General features: G+C 43.1%; 1 non-coding gene and 1 pseudogene across 1 annotated transcript; one reads left to right on the top strand and one right to left on the bottom strand.

Annotated features, from left to right (window-relative positions):
* The first annotated feature begins 2,812 nt into the window (after positions 1 to 2,812).
* LOC112614928 lies at positions 2,813 to 2,917 on the top strand. Its single transcript, XR_003117225.1, has one exon. It is a non-coding gene; the product is annotated as a U6 spliceosomal RNA (small nuclear RNA).
* A 12,707-nt stretch (positions 2,918 to 15,624) lies between these two features.
* On the bottom strand, positions 15,625 to 16,684 carry LOC112614742 (annotated as a pseudogene).
* Between the last annotated feature and the right edge of the window lie 1,381 nt (positions 16,685 to 18,065).

The following is an 18,065-nucleotide window of genomic DNA, read 5'->3' as shown; positions in this document are numbered from 1 at the left end:
GAAGCTGCACAAGCCAGCCAAGGCTCAAGAAGAAATCCTAGCCAGATGACTGACCTTTAGGAAGATTTTGAACTAGTGGCCAAATCACTGGAGCAGAAATCCATCCTCTTCTCAGCCAGTCTTTGTCCTGGTGGGCAGCCAATCGTGTCAAGTTGTTTAACTGGACCTCACGGCGTCCAAGAGAGGCTGGGTCAGCAGATGCTTTATCTGAAGACATCCTTACTGCCCTTATTTTTCCTGGTTCCTGAGTGCTTTCACCATTATTGCACTAGCGTGAGAAGCTGGAAAAAATCCTGGTAGCATAACTATATGAGCAGTGGTGTTTAAGGGCTGGCTGAAAAGGCTTCAGAGGCTTGCAAGAGGATCAAGTTTACATGAAGCTTGTGTCTGCTTGGCTGTGCTTCAAAGGCCACAAATTCCTGCAAGAATTGAGGAGAGAGATTTCTCAAAATCCTTTTCACTCAAGGTGTGCCAGGATTAGACAAAGATTAGGTCCATCATGCACAACCTGTGTTACTATGCCTCTTTCTCTTCCTGGGATCAAGCTGGCTCAGGGATGTTCTGCTTGGCCGCAAAGGGATGGACAAAGTGGGCCTAAAATCTGCATCACTAACACTACAAGGTAAAGTTTTCAGATCTCCAACAGGCTGAACTGATCCTCCAGAAACAAATTTACCAAAAATCAATCCATCAACAGCGAACATGCAAAATAACCAATTTTCCAAAAGGTCAATAAACAGTTTAAAAATTTACTAAATTCATACTTTGTGTTCTAGATGCCCCTACCTATTACCCTGCTTCTGCCTCCACCTCTTGAATATTCATTTTCAAATTTCTATCAAAATGATCAATGGATTGAACACTTAATGAACTGGTCATTCAGTGAATTGATTCTTAGCTAACTAATTTTCCACAAACAGCCCCTCACTTGGTGCATACACAGGCTTGTGAATCGCTCTCCTCTTCTTCAATTGGAGTTTGAGAGCACCTGTTAGAAAGGGGTTCAGTCCTGATTCACCTAAGCAGGTCTGAATATGGGAGATTTGTCACCATCCTCTATTGAGAGACAGCATCCTTCCCCATGGTGGAAAAGAAGCTTTCGTGTTGAAAGCTTGCCTGCTGTTTGTTTACTTGAATTTGGGCGCTTTCTCTGACCTCGCTGAAAAGTCATTATGAAAGAGCAGGCTCCTGGCAGGTGTGTACGTTATAAGTGACACGCTTTAAAAACACCTCGTGTAAATCAGATATTGCCATAAAATGGAAATTGCAGCTACAAATTGCATACTTATTACAGCAGTGTCTGATATATGAGGCAATGTTGACGCTATATAACAGGTAGCTTGAGAAATAGAAAGTTACATGTGGCACATAAAAGATAATTATTTTTCAATTCGCAATAATACAATCGCTCTTATTTTTGACATCACAGAATCCTACATCAAAACTGGAAAGATTCTTATGGACATTATCCAGCCCTTCATTTTATAGCTAAGAAAGCTAAGGCTTGTGAAGGGATGCAATCCGCCCAAGGTCACCCAGAACCTGGCAGCGCTGCTTCCTTGACATACACCCACCATGTGGAGGCTCCATGGCTCTGTCCACTTTCCTTAATGAGTCTGTGGAAGCAGGAAGTCTACTTGAGTCTACCCCATACAAGGCACCAGAGACAAGGCAAGAGACACATGGCCCCTGCCATCAAGAAGCTCACATTGGCCACACTGGTGGGGAAGCTGAGCCCCAGGGAGCCGGCACAAGGAGCAGGGGCAGAGGCAGGTCAGATTGCCTCCCAAGCCCCTGACTCTGGGCCCACAGGGCAGTGCTGGCACAGCCTAAGGGCAGAGGTGTGTGCCCGGCCCCCTGAACTCCCTGAGTGCATTTTTTAAAATTCTCTTTAAAATGTGAGAGAGTCAATATCCTATTGTGCTATAGTTTTGCAAAATGCTATCATTGGGAGAAACTGGATAAAGGGCATATGAGATCACTCTATTATGTCTTACAAATGCATGTGGATCTACAATTATCCCAATATAAAGTCAATTTTAAAACTGTGGGAGGATTTTCAAAATGGCATCAAATGGTATATCCAGTCAAGACAGTGCTGTGGTTGGCTCACAAACCACTCTCACTCGAGCCTCACTTGAAAACAAAATAAACATCTCCCTAGAGAAGACCAGAAATGGATCAGTTAGGTGATGAACACCCTAAAAGCCCTAATGTGGCTAGGCTCGGTGACTCACACCTGCAATCCCAGCAGGGAGGCCAAGGCGGGTGGGTCACCTGAGGTCTGGAATTTTAGACCAGCCTGACCAACATGGTGAAACCCATCTCTACTAAAAATACAAAAATTAGCCCAGCATGGTGGCACATGCCTATAATCCCAGCTACTCCAGAGGCTGAGGCAGGAGAATCGCTTGAACCCAGGAGGCAGAGGTTGCAGTGAGCTGAGATCGCGCCATTGCACTCCAGCCTGGACAACGAGAGCAAAACTCCATCTCAGAAAAAAAGCTCACATTTGGGTGCAGTGGAAATACAATGCTACAATGCTTGGGCTTTGCCTCTGCCTCTGCCTCTTCCTCATTCTATGTCCTTGGGCTAGTCATCTAATCTCATTGGGTTTCAGTTTCTTGGGTTTTTTTTTTTTAAGATGGGAGACTCACTATGTTGCCCAGGCTGGCCTTGAACTCGGAAGCTCTAGTGATGCTCCTTCCTCAGCCTCCTGAATAACTGGGACTACAGGTGCACACCACTGTGCTCAGCTCTCAGTTTCTTAGTCCGCAAAATGAAGCTAATTTCACCTATCTGTCTCACAAGGGCATCATTCGGCAGCATATATACTAAAATTGGAACGATACCGAGAAGACGAGCATGGCCCCTATACAAGGATGACACGCAAATTTGTGAAACATTTCATATTTAAAAAAAAAAAGAATTAAATAATACATTCTAGATAGGATTATTAAAGATGGTATTTAAGCTATCAAGAGCTGTATTCATTTCAGACTCTACAAAAAGACCAACACTGCAGGAAGACAGTGAGTGCTGTTGAAGTTCAGGGTCAGACTAATGTGGCAAGAGTCCTCAAGCACTATAGCCTTTTCTGTAGATCATCTATCCTGAAGACATTGCCCCAGATTTATCATTCCAGAAGCTATGCAGATCTGCCTTCTCCCAGGCACTCACAGGGTCGTGATTATTCACTCCAATTCAGAGTTACTTTCTGATTTCAGAATTCAGAATTCTAAGTCCATTCAGTTTTCCAGGTGCGCACCTCTGAAACTGCCACCACTAATCCTATCTCACAGAATGTAAACTGCCTGAGAGCTGGGATGCTTTGGTCTTTCATTCAACAAATGTTTATGGCGAGCCCACTTTGTGCCCAGCTCAGAACTAGCCACTGCCAGTGCTGTAATGCACAAGGCACAAAACAGATAAACTCTTCCTTTAATTGGTATATGCAATTAAGAAATAGAAAGTGGGAGGCTGAGGCAGGAGAATGGCATGAACCTGGGAGGCGGAGCTTGCAGTGAGCCGAGATCGCGCCACTGCACTCCAGCCTGGATGACAGAGCAAGACTCCGTCTCAAAGAAAAAACAGAAAAGAAAAAAAAAAGAAATAGAAAGTGGGGAGAAAAGGGAGAGTAAAACAACCCCACCAAGACAGTGTCAGAGACTGGCAGGTAGTATGACAGAAATGAATGTCACTGGCTGATTTACTGACTGGGAAGTTGTGTGTGATTGGGTGGCATTCAGCCGGTATACACATATGCTGTCCCAGTTGTAAATGGCTAGCATCTGTTCGGATTACCTAGTGAGTGTACCAACCCTGTTGTCAGAAATGTTTAATGCCACCCCTGGTGTATGGTATAGCATTAGTCAAGCAAGGCATCTTTGAGAGCATAGCACTGAGCAGGAGCTGCATAAGGAGAGGTTGGCCATGAGTACATGGAAGGGAGGCATGCTTCAAGAGACAGAACCAAAAGGTGCAAAAGACCTGTGGCAGGAACTAACACGGAGTAAGAGAGCAGCAGAAAGAGGGCGGCCAGGGTAACACTGGAGCACAGGAACCTCCAAGGCCAGCCAGGTGGGCAGGAGACAAGGAGATAAGGTGGGCAGGAGACAAGGAGATAAGGTGGGCAGGAGCCGCCTATGGGATTTGGGGATTCTTCTCAGTGTGATAAGGAGACATAGAATCCTTATAAGGAGACTTCTAAGCAGGGGACAGGATTTGGGTTTTCATTTTTACACGAGCACCCTGGCTGCTTTTGTAGAGGGGCAAGAGTGTATCCTCAGTGCCTAGAATCGTGTCTACTGCATAGCAGGTATTGAATAATCTACTATGAAATCAAAGAATGAATATTCTGAACCTTCTCTGGTACTGAATGGAGCCATTTGTGATATGAGTTTAGCTTCTTTTAGATCCTCTCTCTCTATGGCCATTACTGAGCAAAAGTGAATGTCCTCACAAACACTAGCTGCTAATGGTGCTTGAGCTGTTAGGATGAGCCCCAGCTTTGATGGTGGTTCCCAAGGCAGGCTCAGGGTCCTACACACCAGAGCTCCTCACAGGGTACCATGCTATGCTTCCAGGCAGAAGTGGACATCTGAGATCTTTATCACTCACAGACGTTACCATGCAGAAGCCTATGCAGAGGAGCTCCTATGTTTAAGTGGGTCTCTCTGCAATAATGGTAAAATTAGACTGTCATTCAAGAAAATTGCTTCCTTGGGATTGCCATTAGCACCTCGGAAGTTGCAATCTGGGGTTTGCGTGTGATTTTTTCATTTTGCAGACTTTACTGCTGCTTCTCAAAGGTGTTTTTTCATTGTAACTTTTCTTCTTTTCCCCTTGTCATCTCCCCATCTGTTCCTAACAGTACATCGCAGAGGGAAGGTCCTCACCATTGTGCTCATCTTTTCACTCAGACAGTGAAAAGCACTCTGAGGGGGAGGTGGGACATGCACAGGAGGCCACAGTGAGGCCTTCAGAAAGAGATAGCACCATCTGCAGTTGACACTGTGGGTGGCCTAACCAACACATTTCCTCCTCTTCTTCTTCCTAAAAGAATCCAGATTTTGTCCAGGTCTGCACGAAGCCATGTGTTTCACAGGAAACCAACCCCACCCCCAGCTCTGGGGATGAGGCTGATTGCTTTGGAAGTAATCCCAAAAACCCTTGCAACGATTGACTCAGGAAAGGTGACCAAATTGAACCAAAGAAAGAAAAGGAGAAGCTTGGGAGAGACCTTTGTTTATTTATTTGGCAAATATTTATTGTGCACCTACTATGTTCCAGGCACTGCTATTAAATGCTGGGAATATAGAAATTATGCGGCAGGGAAAAGAAAGAAGTCATGACTCTGTGAAGAGACACAGACAATAAACAAAATAAGTCATAAAATATGTATAGTATTTGACGATGATCAGTGAAACAAGGTGAAGTAAAGCAGAGATGGAAAGCATGAAAGTCCAAGGGCTGCATTTTAAAATAGGGTCCTCAGGGAAGTCTATTCGAGGAAGGTGAGGGATTTGTCATAATGAAGTCTGTAGTGAGATCATTTCAAGAAAAGGGTCCTGGAGCAGGATGGGCTTAGCATGTTTGAGGAGCAGCAGGGAGGTCAGTGTGCTGGAGTAGAGTGGACAAGAGGGACAAGAGCAGAAGAAGAAGTCAAAGAGGTGACACTGAGGCCGATCTTGCTGGGCACTGTAGGTCTGGAAAGGACTCCAGCTTTTATACAGAGGCTGCTGGAGGGGTTTGAGCAGAACAGTGTCATGATTTGGCTTATGTTTCAACAGGCTCCCTTTGGTTGCTGTTTAGTAAACAGACCAAGAGAAAGCAAGGACAAGAGCTGAAAGGGTTCATCCTCCATCTTCTGGGAGAGCTTCCAAAAGTCCTCTCTCTTGTCCTTTGGTGTCATTATGAGTAGATGTGAGATGTGAGGAGAACTACAGCCTCTCCATACTCACCTGAGTGTGAAACCGCTCCACGCAGGAAACAGAGCCAAGAGAACTGCTGAGAAATGCGCACAGAGCTACAAAATTTGGTCAACTATAAAGCTTACCTTGCACCTAAATTTCTGGTTCTGCAAGTCAATAAACATCCTTATTGCTTCAACCAAAGAAAGTTGAGTTTTCTGTTTCTTGAGCTCAAAATCTTTCCAACTGATTCATCACCGAGCCTCACTATCCATCAGCACCATTTGCTCCCACTATGCATGCTGTGGCTACCCCAGAAAAGCCTATTTATTTATTTTTGAGACAGGGTCTCGCTTTTTCACCAAGGCTGGAATGCAGTTGTGCCATCTCAGCTCACTGCAGCCTCAACCTCCAAGGCTCAAGTGATCCTCCCACTTCAGCCTCCCAAGTAGCTGGGACTATGGGCATGCACAACCACTCCTAGCTATTTAAAAATATATATTTGTATATAAATATATTAAAAACATACATAAATATATATATGTGTGTATATATATGTAAATATGTGTATACATATATATTTATATATATATATGTATGTATATACACATGAGACAGGGTCTATCTGTGCTGCCCAGGCTGTCAGACTCATCACCTCTTCCTCACCATTTGTGTATTAAATCACCCAACATTTATTGAGTCTTGTATTGGGCTTCCTACTGTCCTGCATTAGAAAGATCAATCCCAGTTCTGAAGAAGTCAAGATTATGTACAAAAGAGAGAGAGACAGCTCTTCTGGTTCCATGACATTAGATTGTGTTAAAAATGACTTTCTTCAGTGCAGCCCATGTGGTCTAAATGCATGAGTCTCTCTGGGCCTCCATTTGGCCCTTTGTAAAATAATCCTTTCCATCTCTGAGAGTTCATGATCCTATGACTTATAGTAGCTTTCCTTTTGTATTGCTATGGTTTGAATGTTTGTGTTTCTCCAAAATTCTTGTTGAAACTGAATCCTCAATGCAATAGTATTAAGAAGTGGGGTCTTTAGGAGGTTATTAGACCATGAAGGTCCCATCAGATTACTGCCTTTATTAAGTGCCTTGAGGGACCAAGTATGCCCCTTTTAGCCCTCCTTGCATGTGAGGAAACAGCATTCATCTCCCACTATGCAAAGGCACAGCAACAAGGTACTGTCTTGGAAGCAGAGAGTGACCCCTTAACAGACTCTGAATCCACTGCATCTTAGTCTTGAACTTTCCAGCCTCCAGAACTGTGAGAAACAAATGTTCATTCTTTATAAAACAGCCAGCCTAAGGTATTTTGTTACAGCAGCCTGAACAGACTAAGACAGGTGTCAATCTCTACGGTTAAGCTTCTGTAGCAGACAACAAACCAGAGGTCACAAAGATTTCTTCATATTTTTTCAAAGCCAGAGTCCGTGACTAAGTGAATTTGGCAGCACCATGAGCCAAGTCACATTCTTCCACATAGTTTACAGTAAAAAGTTTTCATAATGTAGCTATCCCGTAACAAAAGTATTAATCCTCTCCCCAATATCAACCTTGAATTTCCCATTTCTCTACATTTTTCCCTTTCTAACTTCTTGCTTTAAATGGTATAGCACTATGGTTAAGTTAACTTAGTCTAGAACCAGACAGTCTATTTAATGCCCTCATTCTTTTTGACCCCCACATATCAATCAAGTGACCTTTCTGACTGTAACTCTCACCCTCCTCCTCTCTCATGATCTTCCTTAAAGTTCTTCCCTAGTTACAGTAAGACTACATTTGGTTCTCTTACATCTCTGAAAGCTATCACTTCCAAGCCACCTTGGCTAATGCCTCATCATCATTCATGAGTTATCTGGGACTATCCCTAGGTCCTATTCTTGCCTTCCTCCCCCTCTAAACTCATTCTCCTTGAGCATCTCCCATCTTACAACTAAGTCCCAGACCTGTGTTTTTTCATACCTTTCCTTTTTATCTGTGCACCAACGCACATTCTGCCCATGTCTTCTCCATCCTTCCTCTTCTTCAATCTATCAATTAGGATTCATCTAGCAAAAACAGAAACCCTACTAGGTGTTCCAAAAGGAGAGAACTTAATACAAGCAATTGACTACTCCAGTGATGGAAGATCAAGAAGTCAAGCAGAAGACATTGAGGCAACCCAGAGATCAACCACAGAAGGAAGATGACACCAACCCTAAGGATGGAGGGACAGCAGAAAAGGTTGGAATTACCAGAGCCTGAAAGCTGCAGCTGTCCAGCAGACCCTAAAATCATGGCAGGAGCTGCCTGTTGGAACTAAGACCAAGAAAAGAGAGTCTGGCTACAAATGGCATCAGGGATGAGAGGTAGACACCTCAAGCCATCCTACTAGACACAGAGAGAAGAGGAGGAATATTCTCCAGTTTCTCCTCTCCCTCAAGTCTTCAATCTTCCAAAAATGCTTTCCTGAACTAAATGTCAAACGATGCTGGGAAATATAGCTCCCTGTGACACAGATCAGATGGGAGAAGGACAGGCAAACAGCCAGTGTACCCATCCAGCAAGCTTCATCTCTCAATACCCACATTCATTCAGGTAGCTTCATTCCTCAGTTCTCCAAACCCAAAACCTTCAGTCATGCTGAATCCCTTCCTCCTATTTCTTCTGGCCCTCTCTGCACAGTTTTGCCAGCTGCTCTGACTTTTTCTCTAAAATAAATTTATTCTTAACTCCTCTTCCACAGTACTGCAGCCACCATTGCAGTACAGCCACCTTTGCAGTATAGCCACATTGCAGCCACCATTGCAGTACATTCCTGTCGTACCTGGTCCTCCTGTTTCTAGTACCTCTTCCCTTCCAACCTGCCCACCAGCTCCACATTTTCATTGGGAAGATGGAGCCCTGGACCCAGCAGTTTCTGCAGAAGTCTCAGGTCTGACTGTCTTTACCTGAACTTGGTCACATGATCTTCCCTGAACCAATCACTGGACAGGTGAAAGGCCTGTCCATGTCAGCTAAACAGAGAGAAGATAGAAAACTTATCTATTTATTTTGATAAATGTAAAAATAGTGCTTCTGATTGGTTGGGCTTTAGTCACATCTTATCCTTGAAACAGGAGTAGGGTCAGCCAGAAAGTGAGTAAAGGGTAGTTCTCCAAAGGAAAAACAGGATTCTGTTTTTAAAAGTATAGGGAATTAATGTTGTAGAGAGGAGAAAAGCAAAGATATGATACACATTCCTTTCATTCTCTCTCCTGCAAAAGAAACCAACAAATCTCTATTCCTTAGCCTATTTCAAGACTCTGTTATGTTGGGAAAAGACTAGAAACAACCTAAAGGTCCATCAATGGGGAATGACTAAAACTAAATGGAGTGATGTGCCATGGTCTTAGGCTTTATTGTTTCATGCAAGGATCAAAGAAAAGAACACACCACAATTTTTTTTATTATACTTTAAGTTCTAAGGTAAATATGCACAATGTGCAGGTTTGATGCATAGGTACACTTGTGCCATGTTGGTTTGCTGCATCCGTTAACTCATCATTTACATTAACTATTTCTCCTAATGCTATCCCTCCCCCAGCTCCCCACCCCTCTGACAGGCCCTGGTGTGTGATGTTCCCCATCCTGTGTTCAGGTGATCTCATTGTTCAATTCCCACCTATGAGTGAGAACATGGGTGTTTGGTTTTCCGTCCTTGTGATAGTTTGCTGAGAATGATGGTTTCCAGCTTCATCCATGTCCCTGCAAAGGACATGAACTCATCTTTTTAACTGCTACATAGTATTCCATGGTGTATATGTGCCACATTTTCTTCATCCAGTCTGTCATTGATGGACATTTGGGTTGGTTTCAAGTCTTTGCTATTGTGAATAGTGCCGCAATAAACATACATGTGCATGTGTCTTATAGTAGCATGATTTATAATCCTTTGTGTATATACCCAGTAATGGGATTGCTGGGTGAAGTGGTATTTCTAGTTCTAGATCCTTGAGGAATTACCACACTGTCCTCCACAATGGTTGAACTAATTTACACTCCCACCAACAGTGTAAAAGCATTCCTATTTCTCCACAGCCTCTCCAGCATCTGTTGTTTCCTGACTTTTTAATGATTGCCATTCTAACTGGCGTGAGATGGCATCTCATTGTGGTTTTGATTTGCATTCCTCTGATGACCAGTGATGATGAGCATTTTTTTATGTGTCTATTTTCTTGAGAAGTGTCCGTTCATGTACTTTGCCCACTTTTCAATGGGGTTGTATGTTTTTTTCTCGTAAATTTGTTTGAGTTCTTTGTAGATTCTGGATATCAGCCCTTTGTCAGATGGGTAGCTTGCAAAAATTTTCTCCCATTTTGTAGGTTCACTCTGATTGCCTGTTCACTCTGATGATAGTTTATTTTGCCGTGCAGAAGCTCTTTAGTTTAATTAGATCCCATTTGTCTATTTTGGGTTTTGTTGCCATTGCTTTTGGTGTTTTAGTCATGAAGTCCTTGCCCATGCCTATGTCCTGAATGGTATTGCCTAGGTTTTCTTCTAGGGTTTTTATGGTTTTAGGTCTAACATTTAAGCCTTTAATCCATCTTGAATTAATTTTTGTACAAGGTGTAAGGAAGGAATCCAGTTTCAGTTTTCTACATATGGCTAGCCAGTTTTCCCAACACCATTTATTAGATAGGGAACCCTTTCCCCATTTCTTGTTTTTGTCAGGTTTGTCAAAGATCAGATGGTTGTAGATGTGTGGTGTTATTTCTGAAGCCTCTGTTCTGTTTCATTGGTCTATATATCTGTTTTGGTACCAGTACCATGCTCTTTTGGTTACTGTAGCCTTGTAGTATGGTTTGAAGTCAAGTAGTGTGATGCCTCCAGCTTTGTTCTTTTTGCTTAGGATTGTCTTGGCTATGTGGGCTCTTTTTTGGTTTGATATGAACTTTAAAGTAGATTTTTCTAATTTTATGAAGAAAGTCATTGGTAGCTTGATGGGGATGGCATTGAATCTATAAATTACCTTGGGCAGTATGGCCATTTTCACGATATTGATTTTTCCTATCCATGAGCATGGAATGTTCTTCCATTTGTTTGTGTCCTCTTTTATTTCATTGAGCAGTGGTTTGTAGGTCTCCTTGAAGAAGTCCTTCTCATCCCTTGTAAGTTGGATTCCTAGGTATTTTATTCTCTTTGTAGTAATTGTGAATGGGAGTTCACTCATGATTTGGCTCTCTGTTTATCTGTTAATAGTGTATAGGAATGCCTGTGATTTTTGCACATTGATTTTGTATCCTGAGACTTTGCTGAAGTTGCTTCTCAGCTTAAGCAGATTTGAGGCTGAGACGATGGGGTTTTCTAAATATACAATCACGTCATCTGCAAACAGGGACAATTTGACTTCCTCTTTTCCTAATCGAATACCCTTTATTTCTCTTGCCTGATTGCCCTGGCCAGAACTTCCAACACTATGTTGAATAGGAGTGGTGAGAGGGGGCATCCCTGTCTTGTGCCTGTTTTCAAAGGGAAAGCTTCCAGTTTTTGCCCATTCAGTATGATATTGGCTGTGTGTTTGTCATAAATAGCTCTTATGATTTTGAGATACGTTCCATCAATACCGAGTTTATTGAGAGTTTTTGGCATGAAGGGCTGTTGAATTTTGTCGAAGGCCTTTTCTGCATCTATTGAGATAATCATGTGGTTTTTGTCTTTGTTTCTGGATTATGGTTTATTGATTTGCATATGTTGAACCAGCCTTGAATCCCAGGGAGGAAGTCAACTCGATCATAGTGGATAAGCTTTTTGATGTGCTGCTGGATCTGGCTTGTCAGTATTTTATTGAGGATTTTTGCATCGATGTTCATCAGGGATATTGGTCTAAAATTCTCTTTTTTTGTTGTGTCTCTGCCAGGCTTTGGTATCAGGATGATGCTGGCCTCATAAAATGAGTTAGGGAGGATTCCCTCTTTTTCTATTGATTGGAATAGTTTCAGAAGAAACGGTACCAGCTCCTCTTTGTACCTCTGATAGAATTAGGCTGTGAATCCATCTGATCCTGGACTTTTTTTGGTTGGTAGGCTATTAATTATTGCCTCAATTTCAGAGCCTGTTATTGGTCTATTCAGAGATTCAACTTCTTCCTGGTTTAGTTTTGGGAGAGTGTATTTGTCCAGAAATTTATCCATTTCTTCTAGATTTTCTAGTTTATTTGTGTAGAGGTGTTTATAGTATTCTCTGATGGTAGTTTGTATTTCTGTGGGATCGGTGGACACACCACAAGATTTTTTTTTTTTTTTTTTTTTTTTTTTTGAGATGGAGTCTAGCTCTGTCGCCCAGGCTGGAGTGCAGTGGCCTGATCTCAGCTCACTGCAAGCTCCGCCTCCCGGGTTTACGCCATTCTCCTGCCTCAGCCTCCCGAGTAGCTGGGACTACAGGTGCCCGCCACCTCGCCCGGCTAGTTTTTTGTATTTTTTAGTAGAGACAGGGTTTCACCGTGTTAGCCAGGATGGTCTCGATCTCCTGACCTCGTGATCCGCCCGTCTCGGCCTCCCAAAGTGCTGGGATTACAGGCTTGAGCCGCCGCGCCCGGCCATACCACAAGATTTTAAAGAAAAAACTGTAAGCAGAATATGATCCTTGTGTCTTGCATCTGTATTTAATATCACTGGGAAGTTACACAAGATCAATATAATAAGGACCATCTCCCAGAGAGAACAAAAATGCTAAAGACACTGAATTTTCACTGCATCCCCTTTTGTGCCATTTGAACTTTATGCAGTGTGGCTGTTAGTTACCAATAAATGAATGAAATTTAAAAAAACATAAAGCAAATAGGAGCACAAAGAGAAAGTTGTTGGTAAGCCCACAGATTCTAAATGTCATTTCTCACAGTCACCAACCCTCTCATTCAGATCATTTTGCAGAGGCCCGAGTACGAGGGGTTTGTTTGCTCTTGCCCATTGTGCAGTGACCAAGGCTATTCAATCACCATCATCATCATTATTCCTGACCTTTTTTGAGTACTTACTATGATCAGTTGCAGTGCTGAGCTTTTTACATGTATTACCTTTTTAAATCCTGGTAACAACTCTATAATGTAGCTGTGACTATTACGAGTGAGTTGCCTAAAGTCACACACTTGATGGGAAAATGATAAAGCCATGATTAATACTTAGCTAATCGCATTATAGAACCAACATTATTAACCATGGCATCCTACTGTCTTTAAGTAAGTAAGATATGGTTTATGACTTATGAGCCCAGGTCAGACTGACAGCTACAATGTCTGCTTTCCCAGGATCTGGGAAGAGTCCCGCTGAAAGCACATCCAAATGTAAAGGGTGAAATGTAAAGGGTGAAAGCACCCCTTTACATTTCAACAGAAGTTTCAGAATATTCGGGAACACACAGGCTGAATCACTGCACATGACCTCGAGCTTATTTATGCCTGCTGGAGGTGAAAGGCCTGTCCATGTCAGCTAAACAGAGAGAAGATAGAAGACTTATCTATTTATTTTGATAAATGTAAATGAATTATATTACTTGTCAAAATGTTATCAAGACCCCAGTGAAATGAGCAGTAGTGTTTTTTCCCCCCTTTCAGGGTGAAGGGAGTGAAGGGAGAGAGAAATGAATGTTCAAGACAGATTGCTTTGATTTGAAATGAAAACAAACAACTTTAGGGGAAAAAAAGGCTTTCATTATTTTGGAGACCTTGGCATTCTTGCAGATACATTCATGAATTAATCATTAAAACCCTGAAATGTGAAATAAATCATGTGGTTTTTCAATGCCAGCCCTCGATATAGGGGGCCTCAAACAGTTATTAAGACACAGTGCTTTAAAACTGCTACTGCCGACAATGACTTTTCTCTAGGAGTAAAGTGAATGAAGTGTGTGTGTGTGTGTAAGGCAGCCCTGCGGTCCCAGGCTGGAAGTGTGTGCGAGCCAGTTCCAACCGTGTGTCACCACATATTAGCACTATTTAATATCTGCTAATGGAATGGCTCTGTCTGCCGTCGACAGCAGGATCAAAAGAGGGCCATGCAGCTTTTAAATTATTAGCACTAATTAGGCAAATCAAAGAGGAGGAGGGCAGAGAGACCAGAGAATGCATTAGAATGAAAGCAAGGGGATCGCTACCTACCTCACACTGTCAAGATCCAGCTACCAAACAGCCAATTAGTGCTGAAGACCCTTCCGGAGCAACGGAAGAATGAGCAGGTCTGCCCCAAGTAGAAGCAGGATGGCTTCATTACTGTGATTCCGAATTAAAATGTAAAGGTTGCTGATCATTGCATAATTAAATAAGGTGGCCGGCACCCACTATCCAGGAGTTTCCAGGGTTCCTTTATTAAAGCCACCTTCTCAGCTTCCTCAATGGCCCTCCCACAGGCAAGCCTGGAACTGTTCGTAGTCCTGACAAACATACTGACTTAAAAGGCCTGTGAGAGCCAAAACGCTTCGAGGGGTCTTTCTTCCTAACTACCCCATTACCACCACCCCATTACCAATCCCGAGGATCATTCTGCTTTTCTTTAGAACCCATTTTCCAACTAATTTTTCAAGAAAAAGATGGGGAGTGGAGAGTGAAAAAAAGACCAAGCCTAATTAACTCCCAGTCACTGCAATCTAAATATAAAGTTACTGAAACTGAGGTTTTCCCCTGTTGATGTAACCTTTATCCCTCTTCTTTTTTACCTGCTAGGAGGAAGAACAATTTTCTTGAGTTTGATTGGGACCTAATCCCAGGCCGCTGATCACAATGCAGTATTCAGATGCTTTGCAGGTGTGCAAGATAGCAGGGCAATGGGCCTAATACACCTGGTCCCAGACCAGGAAAGAAATATCTTTTTACCTCAGAGGCTGGGTGTGATGAGTTCCTGGGAGATCTTGCTAGGAGAGCCTTATCTTCTCAGAACTGTGGAGTGACTCGATTTTAATTTTGCTCCTTCAGTCCTTTTTTACATATGCTTTTTCTTCTCTGTATCTTCTATCTTGTTTCCTCTCTTTCCTTTATTTTCCCTTCTATCCTTTCTGTTCTCTCATATTTCTAGTTCCTCTTCTCTTTCTTTCTCTCAGCTCTCTTCTTTCTCGGTCCCTATTTCTCCCTCTTCTATTGAAAACCAAACTTTAAGAAGAAATAGGATTCGATTTATTTAAACCTTTGAGTTTGGTATGGGACTCAGCTTATTCACTGGGAATGTGCCTCACACTCAGGAACCGAATCCCCGTAAATCTTACCAATCAATTACATTGTTACACTCCTTCTATCTTGGAACTTGAAAAAAGTAATTTAGGACACTATCAAACCACTGCTAGGTACTTATTTTTAAAACATATGCACAAGCGTTCTAGAAAACAAGAGAAAAATAGGAAAGAAAAAAGCAGTGTATGTTTGTCCACAGCCTTGAGTTTGATTCCTGTTTTGTTACTGCAGGAAAAATGTCCTATTTCAGAGCAGGGGGATGGGAGGGCAGCCATGGGTGTCACACTGGAATTCAAACCATGTGGAGGTTGAAAAAAACAGGTCTAGACAGTGGAGAGGTGAAGGTGGAATATGAAGAGCCCCACGGGAGACCAGCTATGTTTTCCTCCAGTCTCCTCAACTTGGCTCAGCAGGCTGCTTCAACTCCATTCCAGATGCAAGTTGAAGTCAAAGAGGAAAAAATGGTCCTGACCTCAACATACAAACAGGAAAGATACCAGTGCAGCTTCTCTAGTGTGACCCGTGCAGCTCACATGGCGTCATGGCGACAGTGGTGCAGGGACAGGTGGTCAGAACCAGAAAAGCTGCGGTTGCAGTCCGTGCACCGGAAAGGCTTGATGCCTGTGCTCGCAGAAATGGCTGGTGAGCTCAAATGAATGAGTGAATTTCCAGAAGCAGCCATCCCAGGTCCTTTTATAAGTCTTCTCTCCTATATGAATTCTATGGTGAGCTTTCAGGTGAGAGCTTTTGGAGTACACTTTGCTGCGTCCTGCAAAGTTACACTGGTGCATCCGTCTTCTCCTTAAGTCAAGCGACTCCTCCCTGCATTTAGACCATTGCTGCTGGTTCTTGCTGTGGTCCCTGCAGACTCTGTGAGGCTGAGGATCCACTTTTAATTACACTCTCCTCATTGTCACTTGGAATCTCCAGTGGAGACATGGAGTGGGGTCAACATTCACTGATCCAGCATTTGCACCATCTCCTCCAATGAGTGGGACTGTAGTGGTTGCAGGGCCCTCATTTGCAGGCAAAGTAGTATACACCATGGGCAGAGACTGCACCACCACTGGGATGGCATTCAGGTCACCCATCTTACTTGGAAGACAGACTGAGGGGATGCTGTGAACAACATGTAAGATCTGCTAGCCACCGGTGCCCTGAGAGGGAGTCAGGACAGAGCCTGTGGTCAGAATAGTAGGAATGTTTGCTGATGTTGAGGTGAACACCACAAGGGTCTGGGGAGCAGACTGTGGCCTTGGGAGGATGTTCTGGAGCTTGCAGCATGCTAACAGGCTGGAGAGGAGCCTTGGGCTTGTGAGAGGAGAAGTCAACTGGTTCCACTGGGGACAGGCTGAAATCACTCGCCAAAAGTTCTTCTGGGGTCTCAAACCTGATGTCATTAAACAGTGCTGGGTTCTCCATGGGGTTGGCATCCAGAAGTGGTGGAGAAGTCATATTATTTATGCTTCTATCTCAGGGGGATCTCTGCTCTGAACAGGGCCAGTGATGGACCTGAATACCTGCATTGAGCCACCTTCTGAATTAAGTTGTACCTCCAAGTTGTTTATGAGTTGAGCCATATCAACCATGTCACTAGCTGAGGACTCCTGAAGTGTCCAGAACTCATACAGTCTTCAGGAAGGCTCATACTCCTGAGCTAATTGCAACAGAGCTGTTCTCCTCACACTTGCCCGAATTTGACATTGCACAGGGCAATGCCCTCTCGTCTTCTCTTACTTACCCCCACTATCTCTGCTTTTTCTCCTGATTGAACACAAAGTTGAGGCAGAGCAGGAAACCTTCAAGACAGAAACCCATGAGAAGCTACCACAAGATCCCTTCACCTCTGCCATTGCTGCCGCACACCCCAGTGCCTTCCAGAGTAGGTGGAATGACTCTTTCTCTCTATTTCTCCCTTTTAAAAAAATTCTGTCACTCATCACATTATTGCTATAACTACAGAAAACATGAAGTTTTCATTCACTCACTCTTTGATTTTTTTCTATAGACTCCTTGGTTTAGCTAAATTTTTTGGAATGGTCCAAATTGCCACTTTCTCTTCCAGAAATCCTAAACAAAGACTGGAATGATATTTTAAAGGAGAGTTGGGTCCTTGGGAGTCATGACAGGAAGTAAGTGTATGAGTTAGTGTAGGCTGGGCTGCAGTAACAAACAGACCCAAACATGTAATGGTTCAAAACAGTAGATTTTATCTCTTTCTCACACAATAGCCCAAGGTAGGCCCAGGTTGGTGAGTGGTCTCTTCCCTACACAGTTACTCAAAGACACAGGTTAAGAGTGGCTCTGACATCTTCAATGAATATCTCCCAAGATGGACATCAGGGGAAACAAGCATAAGTAGGAGATTTTTAAGAACCAGACCTGGAAGTGCCGTAACCAACTTCCACTCATGCTCCATTGGCCAGAATTCAGTCATCTGCCACATATAAATGTAAAGGATGTTAAGAAATATATTAAACCATGTGTCATAAAAAACAGAACCTGATACTGGCGACCATTTAGCAATCTTTGCCAAATGAGACATAGGAAAGATACGGTGAAGAAAGCCATAGGCAAAAAAGTGAAGAGCCAAGAGCTGTGTCCACACAACAGCAGACATGCAAGTCTTGGCACAGAACTTGTACCTGGAAAAGGGTAGGAGACTTGGTTAGACAGCTCGGGGCCACTTCTGGCCAATCAAGGTGCTCTCCATGGTGCACCCCACCTACTGGAATGTCACTGTAGTGCAGGGATTCAGGGCATAGGATTTGGTTTCTGAGTCAGACAGGCATGGGAGGAAATCCAGATCCCCCTCTTTCTAGATATGTGATCTTGAATAAGATATTTATGTGAGCCTCGGTTTCATCATCTATAAAATGAGAGAAAAATAATGCTTGCCTTATTTGATATCTCTGAAGATTACACAATATAAAAGATGCAAAATTCTTAGCACAGTATCTGGCACATAGC

This window comes from Theropithecus gelada, chromosome 20 (genome assembly GCF_003255815.1).
Source record: "Theropithecus gelada isolate Dixy chromosome 20, Tgel_1.0, whole genome shotgun sequence".
NCBI classification, from domain to species: domain Eukaryota; kingdom Metazoa; phylum Chordata; class Mammalia; order Primates; family Cercopithecidae; genus Theropithecus; species Theropithecus gelada.
This window is presented reverse-complemented; position numbering and strand designations above follow the sequence as displayed.